The following is a 13,992-nucleotide window of genomic DNA, read 5'->3' as shown; positions in this document are numbered from 1 at the left end:
GCAATAGAACAGTGGCTAAGACACTAACTAAAGCAGAATTGCCCTCCCTAACGTGAGTAGGTCTCAGCCAGTCAAAGATCTGAGTAGGGAAAAAGCTGATTAAGGAAAATAATTTTGCTTTTAGTGTGTGTGGGGAGCAGGGGGTAAGAGGGTGTGCACATATGAGTGTGGGGGAGGGAGTGTGTTATGAGGGCTCAGCTCATGCCCTTGGAAACCAGAAGAGGGCATCAGATCCCCCTGGAACTGGAGTTACAGGCTGCTATGAGGAAACTGAATCCCGGTCCTCTGGAGGGTAGGAAGAGCTCCAAGCTGTGGAGCCATGTCTCCAGCTCACAGTCCAGTCTTTATTAGACTGTGGATCGTTTCTTATAACGTGTGATCGCCTGCAGAAAAGTGGGTACTGTCGTTTATGCGTCAGACAGTGCTGTGGTACCTCTGTTTTACAGCAGGCCTCATATGACGGTCCTTTGGAGACTTTGCTATCCAAGTAGGTGTGTGATGTATGAACGTGACCAGGGATGTCGGAAAGAAGGAAGTTCGGAAGCCAAAGAGGAGGGCCAACGCCAGCCAGGAGCCCAGCAGCAGGCCCTGACACAGTGAGGGGAGACATTAAAGGCTGGCTTCGCTCTGCATTAATCTCTATTGTGCCTGAGCTGCAACCCTAGTGCTTTTGAAAACCGAGGATCAGCAGAATTTTGCAGCTTTAATAGAATGCATGAGCAACTGAAAGTTTGCAGAGCCTTCCCTTCGACACCTCCTGACCTTCCGACACTCCTTGTAAAAACACTTTTATGTTTTTCCACATAAATGGAATTAACGTTTTGGTTTTTTTTTTTCCTTCTGTGGCATGAACTCACAGCGGGTGGATGTTTAATAGTTTGCAAGTAGTTTTTCAATGTCACATTTCTGTAACGGTGTTACGGAACAAAACTAATTGTCATCTGTATTGGAGGCAATTCCGTTCACAGCAAGATAAATTGGATTTCTAAACTGTGATTTCCATTGTATTACCTCTGCATAGCGTGAAAGTTATCCCGATGTGCACAGCGGTCAGGCTACTTACGAATACAGTGAAGGCCAGCTTTGTGCTGGAGCCATCATCCCTCTCTTCCCCAGGGGGAACAGAAGCATAATTACGCCCCACCGTCTAATGGAAGAGGTTAATGAGGGTACAGTGTTTTAAATATCAGTGTGAATGTTCGAAGACTATAAGGAAAACAACCCACTACCTAAGAGGGCTAGGCATCACTGTGAGCTATCAATTTGTCACTGAGGACTTCTGTGTATGTGAGCCTTTTTATAAAGTTGCTTTACAGATATATACATATAGTTATATATACTTTTATATATGTATATATGCATATATACATATCACTATTTTGGAATATAAGCTGCTATCAATTAAAAACCATCCTATCCTAACAGTTTATAAATTTTCACTCTACTAATTATAATTTTAATAAATTGGATATTTTCTTGGATGGCATTTTTATGATTGATGAAAAACAGTTTTCTAAGTGAACTAATGGAGTAAACCTTGAGTGCAGGCACCACTACAATTAAGAGGCTAACCCAAAATCTGGACATAGTGGCACATGCCTTTAATCCCAGCACTCGGGAGGCAGAGGCAGGCGGATCTCTGTGAGTTCAAGGCCAGCCTGGTCTACAGAGTGAGTTCCAGAACAGCCAGTGCTATGTAGAGAGACCTGACTCAAAAAAGAGGCAGGGAAGCATTAGAAGTTACGTAAGCAGGAAATCTGGAGCTGGTCCACATTTGGGTGGCTTTTGCCCTCCTCTGCTGTTGTAATCCTGGACGAATTACTGAAGTGTACTTCAGCTTACTCATCCATAACAATGGGAATAGAAGAACAGGCACATGTCTTTCCAGTCGCTGTGAGAAGACACCATGACCAAGGCAACCTATAGAAGGAAGAGTTTATTCAGGTCTTACAGTTTCAGAGGGTGAGTCCATGACCATCACGGCAGGGAGCATGGCAGCAGGCAGGCAGGCATGGCACTGGAGCAGGAACTGAGAGCATCGTGCGACATCTTGAGACAACAACCACGAGGCAGAGCGAGCATTAGACGGGGATAGTGTGGGCTCTTGAAACCCCAAATTCCACCCCCAGGGGCACTTCCTCCAACAAGCTCACGCCTCCTAATCCTTCCCAAACAATCCACCAACTGTGAACCGAGTATTCAAGTATATGTGCCTATGGGGGCCGCTCTCATTTGACCCACCACAAAACATGGCAGCAGTCGTGTTTTTGAGTTTAGATCAACAACAGACTCAGAAGGGTTCCCACTACAGGAAGCGGAGGCACAAACCATCTGCACTAGTTTAAGCTAGAAGTAACGTTTTCTGACCAAGCCATGAAACTTACTCAGGTACATTTCCTCAGACTGTCACAGTATGTTGCCTTATGCTTACGGCAAGTATCCTTGAAAGTAAGAAAACAGGATTTAAAAAGTAGAGAAAAGGAAACAGCCCTGTTTCCCAGTTACTTTATACCGGTGGTCTTTTTCTAGCATGGAAACGTGGACCAGCCAGCAGCGCCTGCGTCTCATCCCTCTGTGTCCTGTCAAACGCTTACAAGATCTTGGACAATTTTACCACCAACCACAGGCAACATTCCCACTGTGAGGACCCAAGGCAACGTTCCTTTGTTTGGGGGCATGGGGCATCCACAGATATGGAAATCAGGCTGGGAGCTGAGAGCTAACAAGGGCTAAAGGGAGATTTAGAGCTGGTCTTTTCCAAAAAGAAGTAAAATAGGGGAATTTATTTAAGAGCAGTATTTTCCTCTCCAATCACAAGTCGTAATTACAGGAAAACATCGCCTTCACAGGCAGCTCAGGGCTGGGCACAGCTCGGTCCACACTTGCGCCACCACAAACTGTGAAACGACTCACGTTACAGTTTTCGTTCTCACCACTACACTGCTTTTCTTAGTTCTGTGGAGCACGCCCTCTCCAACCAGGGACTGTCTAGAAAATCATGGGTACTTATCCAACAGAACAAACATGAATGAACATACCTGGGAATCACTCAGGTATTTGTGAATGAATGAACCAAAGGAAGACTGGTGGAAACTGGTTCCAGATCATCCATCTTCCAAGCTACAATCCAGAAAGAGGAAGAAAGCGGGGAAGAGCGGGAGAGGGAGAGAGAGAATTGATCTGTTCCTTTAAGTACATTGAACACATGGCTTTACATATACGGTTCTATAGGGGTTAACAAACTAGAGAACTGACTTCACAGAGCTGTACTCTGACCTGGACAGAGAGAGAGACAGAGAGAGACAGAGACACAGAGAGACAGAAAGAAAGAGAGAAAGCGCTTCAATGTAAAAGACACAACAAAATCATTGGCACACATGGTCAAACACAAGTCTTTAGCCCCAGCACTCGGGAGGCAGAGGTGGGCAGATCTCTGAGTCAGAGGCCAGCCTGGTCTACACAGTGAGTTCCATTACACAGAACTAAAGCTACACAGTGAGACCCTGTCTGCAGAAAACAACCAGCAACAAAAAGGATAAAATCGTAAAGTGCTCATGTAATAGTCTGGAAGGTTGTGTCTGTGACCTGGGCTGGGAAGTTTTTCTGTTCACCGAGATACTGTGAAGAGGGCCCAAAGGCAAGGCATAAGGAACCAATAAGCCGCAAACCATCCATCACCACTTATATAAAGAACGATGCTGTCAGATTTGAAAATAAATTTAAATCACATAATCAAGTGTAGGTAGAGGTGTGGGCTGAAATGGAAAACCTTTGTTTTTTAAACTTCCTTTGGCATTATCGGGTCAGGCCCAAGATGTACATAACCTGGAACCTGTCCACTCCTAGTAAAACCCTGCACGGGGTACTATGTTCGAGGACCCATCATGTGTTTGAGGTATGGAGGACCAGAGGTGTCAGGAGCTGGGTCCAACCCAAATGTCTATCAACAGAGGGACTAGCGTAAATTTTGCACTATTTCATATAATAAGTGTGTTTGCCACTGTGAACTACCGCTACGGGCAACGGAGTGGATGAATCTTAGGAATACAGTTCATGAGAAGTCATCCAAGGATGTGCATAATACAATAAAGCTGTAAGAACTAAAGCAGCATAGCACTGGCATCAGAACGGAGACAGACCAATGGAGCAGGAGAGAGAACCCATAGACCAATCCGCATCCATACAGCCCGCTGATTTCTAACAAAGGTGCTAAGAATAAAGACAGTGTCTCCAAAAAATGGTACTGACAACATTAGATTACCCACACAGAAGAATACATCTAGGTCCCTCCCTCTCATCATACGCAAGTATTACCTCCAATAGATCTAAGATCTAAACAGTAAGCCTGGAAATGTGAGATCACTACAAGAAAACATGGGGAAACATCTTGAGATATTGGCATAGGCGATGAATCTTTAGTAGAATCCCACAGATAGAGGAAACAAAAATCAAAACACACACATAAGATTGCATGTAACTAAGGAGCTTTCTGTATTGCAAAAGAAATCATAGGAGACCGGCCGGTACAGAGGTGGTGTGGAGCGCCTCGGTCTTGGGCCACTTTCAAAAGTGTGTAGTCTCAAGAGGCTGTGGCGGGGCCTCTGGTAAGAAGGCAGGAGCTTGACAGCTTCTGTAAAGGCCAGGAGCAGTGACAGCAATCCGGAGCCACGAGCAACAGCAGCAAGCAGAACTACAGCTAACTGGAATCCCGTTCTGCTTCCAGAAGTGAGAGTGCTCATGGATGGCGGACATCTGCACTGCATACCCCTGCAAGGTCTCACTCCAAGGAAGATTCAAGACGCTCTAGATCAAAGTCAAGGTCCAGTTCTGAATCCAGGTCTAGATCCGGAAATTCTAGAAGGCATTATACAAAGTCACGATCTCCATCCTGCTCCCATAGATGATCCAGGAGCAGGCCTTACAGCCGAGATTATGGCAGATGGCACAGCCACAGCCGTTCTCCCATGTCTACTCAAAGGTGTCACGTTGGGAACCGGGCAAATCCTGACCCCAGCTGTTGTCTTGGAGCGTTTGGATTGAGCTTGTACACCATGGAAAGAGACCTAAGAGAAGTATTCTCGGGCTGGAGAGATGACTCAGAGGTTAAGAGCACTAGCGGCTCTTCCAGAGGTCTTGAGTTCAATTCCCAGCAACCACATGGTGGCTCACAACCATCTGTAATGAGATCTGGTGCCCTCTTGTGGCCTGCAGACAGAACACTGTATATATAGTAAATAAATAAATCTTTAAAAGAGAGAGAGAGAGAGAGAGAGAGAGAGAGAGAGAGAGAGAGAGAGAGAGTGAGAGAGAGGGAGAGAGAAGTATTCTCTAAATAGGGCCCCATTGCCGATGTGTCTATTGTGTATGACCAGCAGTCTAGACGTTCAAGGGGATTTGCCTTTGTATATTTTGAAAATGTAGACGATGCCAAGGAAGCTAAAGAACGGCCAATGGAATGGAGCTTGATGGACGTCGAATTGGGGCCAATTTCTCTATAACAAAAAGGCCCCATACCCCAACACCAGGAATTTACATGGGCAGAGCCACTTAGGGCAGCTCACACTGCTGAGATTATTATGACAGGATATGATCAGGGTTGTGATGATCGGGACTATTACAACAGATCATTCAGAGGAGGTAGTGGAGGAGGAGGTGGATGGAGAGCTCAAGGCAGGGATCAGATTTATAGAAGGCAGTCTCCTCCTTACTACGGTAGTGGAGGATACAGGTCACAGTTACAGGTCATGGTCCAGATTGCGATCATGCTCACCCTCGGCACTATTAAAGCATGAAGTTGAGACTTTCTGAAACCTGCCATAGAGCTGGGATATTGTTTGTGGACAATATTTTCTATTGTCTCCTATTTAAAGAGTGGACAGTGCCTAGTGAAGCTATGTGACTTTTACACCTTTTATGATGACTACTTTGGGTAGAGTTAAAATGTTGTTTTCATTCTGCGTTGGTGTAGTTCGGTGCTCTGTTCAAAGTGAAGAGTTCTCAGAAAGGTATGGTTTGCATGTATTTTTTTTACAGTTCAAATTTTGACTGCTGAGAAGTTTCTATTGTGCACAACTTCATGTAAAAGGTTTTTCTCCTGAATCCAGGGTGTTATGAAGATCGAAGCCTACCTAACAAATGGCAAAAAGCAACAGTAAACAAGTTTGATTTTTACTTTTCTTTCTAAATAAAGAAACGAAATAATAGAATTAAGAGACAATGTGCAGAGCAGAAGAAAATATTTACAAGCTATTCATCTCACAAGCTTGATATTCGGGATATATAAGGAAATTTGAGCAGGGCGGGGGAGAAAATAAAAAATCAGAACATCAGAAAAGCAAGCAATTCAATTTTATAAACAGATTAAAGAACGATGTGGATACTTTTCCCAAAAAAAATGAATAAAAATGAGCAATAACTCTGTGTGTGGCAGGGGAATGCTGTCTCACTGATCACAAGAGAATGGCTAACATTCAAAAAAAATGGAAAAAGTTCACTAATAGTGGTAAGGATTAGAAGAAAAGAGAACTCCCATATGTTGTTTGTTGATGGGAAGGCAAATTGGTAGAGCCATTTATGGAAAAATATATATAAAAAATTCCTCAAAAACTGGAACTAGAACAGCCTGTGGCCCAGCAATTACACCTTGGGGTACACAGCTAAAGGAGATAAAATGCAAAAAAGATACTTGGCTGCATTATTTACAGCAGCGAAAATGTGAATCAATCCAGATTCCCTCCGTGGATAAAGAAAAGTTGCTGTACTGGGGAGCTGGTGGAGTGCATGCCTAGCACGCACAGCCTTGTGTTTGATCCCCAGCATGGCATAAACTGGGTGTGGTGGCACAGGCTGTAACTTAGCAACCTACGAGGCCAGCCTGAGCTATATGAAACCCTGTCTTGGTAGGGGAGCATGGGAGTAAAAGAACGCTATATTTACGTAAGGGAATACACTTCAACCATTTTTTAAAAAGAAAATCCCATCATTTGCATCAACTTGAGTAGAACCGGAAGTGAGCATGTTCAGAGGAATAAGCCAGACGCAAAGACAAACACCACATGCTCTCATGCATTTGTGGAAACCAGTAAAGTGATTCTTTTAGAATAGAGGGACTGCTGACCCTTAGAGAATGGGAGGAGCCAGGGCAGTGGGGACAAAATAAAGGTCAATAAAGGACATCAAACAGAGTACAGGAATTACTTCTGGTTCTTCAGCACAGCAGGGTGGCAACTAAAACAATCTGTGGTATCTTTCAAAGTGACAGGGAAAGAATATGAATTCCCAGACCATAAAACGATGAATGGAGAGATGGAAATACTTAATAAGCATTATAACAATGCTCACTTAATTATAACACTACTATTATTGATTGAATTGCCACCATGCGCCCCATCGAGATAGACAGAGGGAACACCTGAGTGAGAAGAAAATAAGGCTTATTATATTATTATATAAAGTTGAAAGCCAAGCAATATTATATTATTTGTGGACTTAAAAAGCATTCATGAAGAGTAATACACACAAATTTCAGGGCTGTGACTACTCTGAGTGTGGAGGGAGGGGGTGGACTTTGAAGGTCACAAACTCCTTATCCAGATCTCGAATTCCTAGGAATTTGTTGTATTGTCATTCTTAGGAATTTGAATACATTTCCCTTATACGCTTTTGTATCTTTGTAACGGCTAACAAAACTGTTATCACTTAAGGAAAGGAAGAGATGGAGAGATGGCCCTGCAACCAAGAGAAATTACTGCTCCTGCAGAGGACCCAGGTTTGGTTCCCAGCACCCAAGGCTCTTCACCTCCTAAAACTACAGCTCCAGGGATCCAGCCCTCTCTTCTGGGACTCCGCACACTGGTCCACATACCCACACATAGACACACACACACATATACATGTAATTTAAAAGAAAATAATTTAAATAAATAAAAGAAATGACGTACAACAGAAAAATATTTATTGTATATGTAATAAAAGAAAAAAATAATTAAGAAAATAAGAAACCCCCATCAAATGCTAAGAAGGAAGGAAACAACACAGTAGAAAATGATCAGAGAATATAATGATGACACTCATACAGTAATATAAGTAACACATAGATAGACAAAGGATTCCTCCTCACTAAGCATAGCAGTATGGATGAAAATAACTTGTATTTCACTCACTGGAAATCAGGATCACTAAGGACAGGAAAAATGAACTGACAAAGCCTTACATGGGATGATTTGATATGATCCATTGAAAATGTAAATATTTTTCACCCAACAATTCCATTTCTGGGAATCTGATAAAAATACACATTTGTCAAGTTTTGTCTCAAGCATTCATTTTATATTATTTGTAACAGTGGGAAAGTGGAAACAGACTTTCTATCCTGTGGTCTCATCATGAAATCAAAATTATATCAGAATTATGTCAGAATGGCTATGATCAAAAACACTAACGACAGTCTATGTTGGAGAGGATGCAAAGCAAAGGGAACACTCCTCCACTGTTGGTGGGAGTGCAAACTTGTTCAACCACTGTGGAAATCAGTATAGCAGTTTCTCAGAAAATTGGGAATCAGTCTACCTCAAGACCCAGCCATACCACTCTTGGGCATATACCCAAGGAATGCTCAATCATACCACAAAGATACATGCTCAACTATGTTCATAGCATATTATGAATAATGATTTGTAATAGCCAGAACCTGGAAACAACTTAGATGCCCCTCAACTGAAGAATGGATTAAGAAAATGTGATACATATACACAATGGAGTACTACTCAGCAGAGAAAAACAATGACAGCATGAAATTTACAGGCAAATGGATGGAACTAGAAAATACCATCCTGAGTGAGGTAACCCAGACCCAGAAGGACAAACATGGTATGTACTCACTTATAAGTGGATACTAGATATAAAGCAAAGAACAATCAGACTGCAACCCAGAGAACCAGGGAGGCTATATCATAGGAGGGGGGACTCTAGGATGATTGTGGCTTATATTAAGTTTTGGTTTTACTCAATCACTGGGCAAGCTTCAGTGCAACATTTCACTATTAGGATAAGAATTTGTACTGTATCAAACTGATCATAGAAAAATAAATAAATAAAAATGAAAAATAATTATATCCAAACCAGATAAGAGACAATGAGGGACAACAGGTATTGAAAAAGATGAGCGGAAGGGCATGGGTCACATGACAATGAAATTGAAAAGGAGGCTACTGGGCATCGGAGGCACAAGGGAGGCAGATGAGGAAGAGAAACAACAAAAATTCTGTTTTACAAATGCTGAAGATGTTTAAAAACGTTTTAAAACCTAATTCTCTGTAAGCAAATCATGTTTTTTTAATGTATGAAAAAGTGTGTTCTTGCAAGAGCAGAAAACTAAAGGTGTCTGAAGAACCTCAATAAAACTTTAAAATTATATTCAAAAGCAGGAAGTTAGAATTTTTTTCCTGATGACAAATTTGCTTTTTCATCAATGATGTAATTTCCCAGAATCCTCTCTGCCAACTTCCCATTGCATAGACTAGACTATGTCGCCTGGTCTTTGCAGCTCTTGAGATGTGGAGAAACAAATTCATTGCAGAGAGAAGCATGACGTACTGTGAGGGGTGGCCTTTGCAGAGATAAGAAATATCTGTCTATACTCCACCTGCAAACACCAAAGATTTCTGAGAGAACACAGATGTGTGTGCTGTCTACACGTATATGTTAGATAATAACAGACAAACTCGGAAGATTTACACATGACAATGGGGTGGGGATCAACAGTCTATCCATTAAGAATAGCAAATTTCAAAGAAACGTGTGAGGTGGTGTCACTAAGTTACAAAATAAGAACTACAGGATTGTATGGCTGCGCACGGAGGTCAGTACATGCACAGAGAAGAGTGAGGGGGCGCAGGAAACACGGGAGTGTGGGATTTACAAGAACTTCGCTCTCCTTTCTCTTCATGAATCTGTTCATCTATGTTGTCTGAGTTTTTTTAAGACTGACAATTCATGAGTTACAGTTTTTAATGTAATTAAAATGATGCAGAGGAGAGGTAGTGGGCAGCTAAAGCAACAGCTGAGAGCTCACATATGGAATCACAAACAGGAAGCAGAGAGACCACTATCAAAACAATGGGAGTCTTTTCCCCCCCCCAGGTCTGATCATATGTTTGTTACTTAGGATTTCTATTGCTGTGATGAGACACCATAACCAATGAGCAGGTTGGGGAGGGAAGGGGTTTCAGCCTGCTTTCTTATAGAACCCAGAACCACCAGCCCAGGGATGGAACCACCCACCATGGGCTGGGCCCTCCCCCATTGATCACTAATTGAGAAAATGCCTTACAGCTGGAGCTCATGGAGGCGTTTCTTCTACTGAGGCTCCTTCCTCTCTAATGACTCTAGCTTGTGTCAAGTTGACACAAAACCAGCCAGTGTGGTCACTCTTAAAGATTTATTTTTGACTGTACTCAGAAGTAGTTTTCAGCGAGGACAGCCTGTGTCTCTTAAAAATTTTTCCCTGACATTTTTTACTTCTCCTTCACTGTCTCCACCAAAAGTTTTATGTATCCTGCAGCCTCTTCCTTGTGGTGGTGGTGGTGGTGGTGGTGGTGGGTTGTTTTGTTGTTTGTTTGTGCCTCGTTTCTTCAGAACAGAGTGTTATGTCTGAGTTTGTGTTGCAGGACATGCATAGGAAGATGATGCTGAATCATGAGTGCTCCAGTCCTGGAGTTCTGACCTTCATTTTAAGGACTTTCTGACAACATGTTGGTGGACATCGTCTTCTTTGAAAGATTAAAAGGCTTTTGTATTTGCAATGCATCCATAAACAGACTTGCACTTCCTCTCTCCAGTTCTCCTTGGTCTGTGTGTGCACTCACACAGACATGACTATCCACCCACACAAACACACATAAAAAGCATTAAGTCACATGAGTGCACATCCACTGTGCTCTCCCATTCCACAGATCCATTCAACATCTCTAGGCTTAACCTCCTCACCTTCCACCCAACAAGCCTGCCTTCCCTATCCTTACCTCACTCCAGAGATGAAGTTCAGTCTGCCAGCTGCGTCCCCTCTCATTTCAAGTCACTACTAAACCACTTCTGTTTGCAAAGCATCTTTCAGATACAACTCAGTCAAATCTACATCACCTGCCTTAGATACAACCTGGTTATCGCTCTCCTGGTATTTGAAATACTCTCCTGGTATTTGAAATCCTCCTGCCTCAGCCTCCCATATGTTGTAATTACCAACATGAGCCACCATGCTCAACTGAATTATTAATTTTTAAAAGTAATGAACAGATTAAAATATGTGTATGATACTACAGTTGTAGACATATGGCATTATACATTTGCCCAAACCCACAGCATGTACACCACCCATAGTGAATCCTCATGTTAACTAAGGGCTTGGCGGATAATGACGCCAGTCTGTCTAGGTTAACCAGCAGTAACAAATGTGCTGTTCTGGGGGAGACACTGATAATGGTAGAGACTGTGCTTGTTCAGGGACAGTGGGGACATAAGAAATACCTACTCACTCCTCTAAATGTTTCTGTGAACCTAAAATCAGTCCAAAATCATATTTCTTAAAAGTCAAAAGCCCTGAGTAATTATCAACATGCCCCATTTGTTCATATATACACATTAAATACTGTCTTGAAGTGTATTAATAGAATCTTTTAAGTCTTGGAGTGCTTTCTATGAAAGGTGCAGACCCTGGACTACTACAGTCAGACACAATAATGAGAAAAAGCGTCGGCCACAGGGAAGGGCCAGTCACTGAGAGGAAAGGAAAGGAGAAAGAAGTTGAGAATTGGACATCAGTTTAATTGCGCCCTCCTCTTCAAGTGTGATCCACAGTTCTTCAGTTAGGATATTAAACAGTGCTCAGCAAAGCTAAAGAGCAGATCGATTTTGCTCGTCGGCCTGGGTGGTTCCAGATGCAGGAGTGAAGAATGACCAGGAAAACTCCCTGCTCCATTAGCCTGAGCTATGGTGGAGGTAAAGCTTCGATCGCGGCTCTCATTCTTAAGTGTTTATTACTTGCACAAATTACAGCTCCCTGTGGTTCTTCTCAGCAGAACAGAAAGTGTTTTGAGGGAAGTGCTGACTAAATTTTCATTTTAAAAATCTCAATAGCTTAAGTGTGCTTTCCCCTTGGATGGGAAACTGCAGCAAAACTTCCTGGAGCCTACATCTTTCGTAGAGAGTTTTCCTGCTAGACATGATGGTACACACATGTAGTTACAACATTTGCAAAGCTAAGACCAGAGTATTTTGAGTTTGGGGCCAGCCTGTGCTATACAGCTAGTTCCAAGCTAGCCTGATCAATATAGGAATAACCTAAGATAATATATATAATTTTATATATTATATATAATATTTCAATACATATTGATATGTTTATCTATAATTTTATATATTAGTATATATACTAATATTACATGTATATACTAATATTACATGTATATACTAATATATATTCCATATTATTTTCAATATATTTGGGGACAGAGTTCAACATTTAGGAAACAGTTCTCAGAAAGTAGCTAGACATCGTGAATACATGAAACTTACTGAGGGTAGATAATGTTGGGGTGACTTTCCTAACTCTTCGTTTTAAGGGAGTCCTTTAACTGTAGAAAAGAGCTGGAGATCCTCTGAGATGATAGCAAGACAAGGAAGAGGAGGCTGCTCTGTGGCTGGTGGATTAAACCTCTAAGAATGGACTGTGCAACTACATACAGAATTCACTGGTTTGCATATAAACCCAGACACCAGCCTCCACCTGTCGTCCACCCACCCATCCTACCAACGACCTCCATCCACGATATTTTTTTCTTCCATCATCTCCTGCATGGAGTTCTCTGCATCCGAATGACTCATTCCTTACAGCCACAGCCTGGAACCGTAGACCAGTGCCCCATTTCTATCTCAGCACAAACATCAGTAGATAGGATGAATGAGGGGGGAGGGGAGCCATATCATGAGTCTTAGATTTGGCTGAAAAGATTGTTTGCAACATCATAACCAATCAGCAATTAAATATTAATTATCCTGTGCTTAAGAGACATTTAAATGCATTCATACAAAAAAAATTTGTTGATCGTCTATACATGGCAGATACTCTTCTGAGCTTGTAGGTTGTGTTGATGGGGATTATACTGCAAACAGCAGGAACTGTAGCAGCTAACCTAACCTGTCACCTGTTTAAAACAGATAGTCTAAAAAAAACTGTTGAAAGACACGAGGAGAAGCCTACAGGCTGAGTAAGACAGATAGGGGGGTACACAGCTCTGCTCACTCTTCTGGTAGGAACCCGGAAGCTGTCAGCCTCCAGAACAAGGCCACAGACTCTCTTGGCTGCCAGTAACTGAATACCGTAGGGGTTCCTGGAGCCGGGCTGTCCTGCCCAAGGCAGGATTATGTTAAGAAGCAATCTACACTGTCTATCAAGCTGGCCAAGATGGTCAGAGCAGCTTATGGATATTCCTGCCCAACCTTCCCTCCTTCCTGGACTCTCATCTCAGGTAACAGAAGTTCATCCTGGTCGGAAACCATTCCTGCCCGCTCCTCTTCCCTCTGCTTTTGTTCACAGGCAGCTTCCCCGGTGGCTCTCCCACGTGTCTATTTCCATCCTGACTCCCGCTTCCCATCGGGCCTGAGCTGATACCCTGAACTTCCCAGGACAACTTCAGAACAACGCAGCCAAGTTTGCCCACCAAAGGAGCTACAGCACACAGGGATCAGAAAGACAGAGAGCTGGGGAGCCAGGACTTCAAGGGCTGACTTCAAGGATCACACCACCTCTGATGCTATCTGAGTCACCACATCCTACTTTCCAACATCCACAAAGCTTGGGAAGGGACACTGATGGCCAGTACTGAAGCTATCAGGAGAGAAAAGCAACCGCTTCGGAATGCTTTGCTGAGGAAAAACAGAAACAGGGAGTGTAGTCTCCTCCTCATAGTGTTCATGGTAACTTGGTGGGCCACGGTT

The 13,992-nt window shown here is 42.7% G+C and overlaps 1 pseudogene; it reads left to right on the top strand.

The window, feature by feature from the left end:
* Positions 1 to 498: 498 nt before the first annotated feature.
* LOC131895341 (transformer-2 protein homolog beta-like) lies at positions 499 to 10,591 on the top strand (annotated as a pseudogene).
* Positions 10,592 to 13,992: the final 3,401 nt, after the last annotated feature.

This window comes from Peromyscus eremicus, chromosome 18 (genome assembly GCF_949786415.1).
Source record: "Peromyscus eremicus chromosome 18, PerEre_H2_v1, whole genome shotgun sequence".
Classification (NCBI taxonomy): Eukaryota; Metazoa; Chordata; class Mammalia; order Rodentia; family Cricetidae; genus Peromyscus; species Peromyscus eremicus.
Note: the sequence above shows the minus strand (reverse complement) of the source record. Positions and strands in the feature narration are given on the sequence as shown.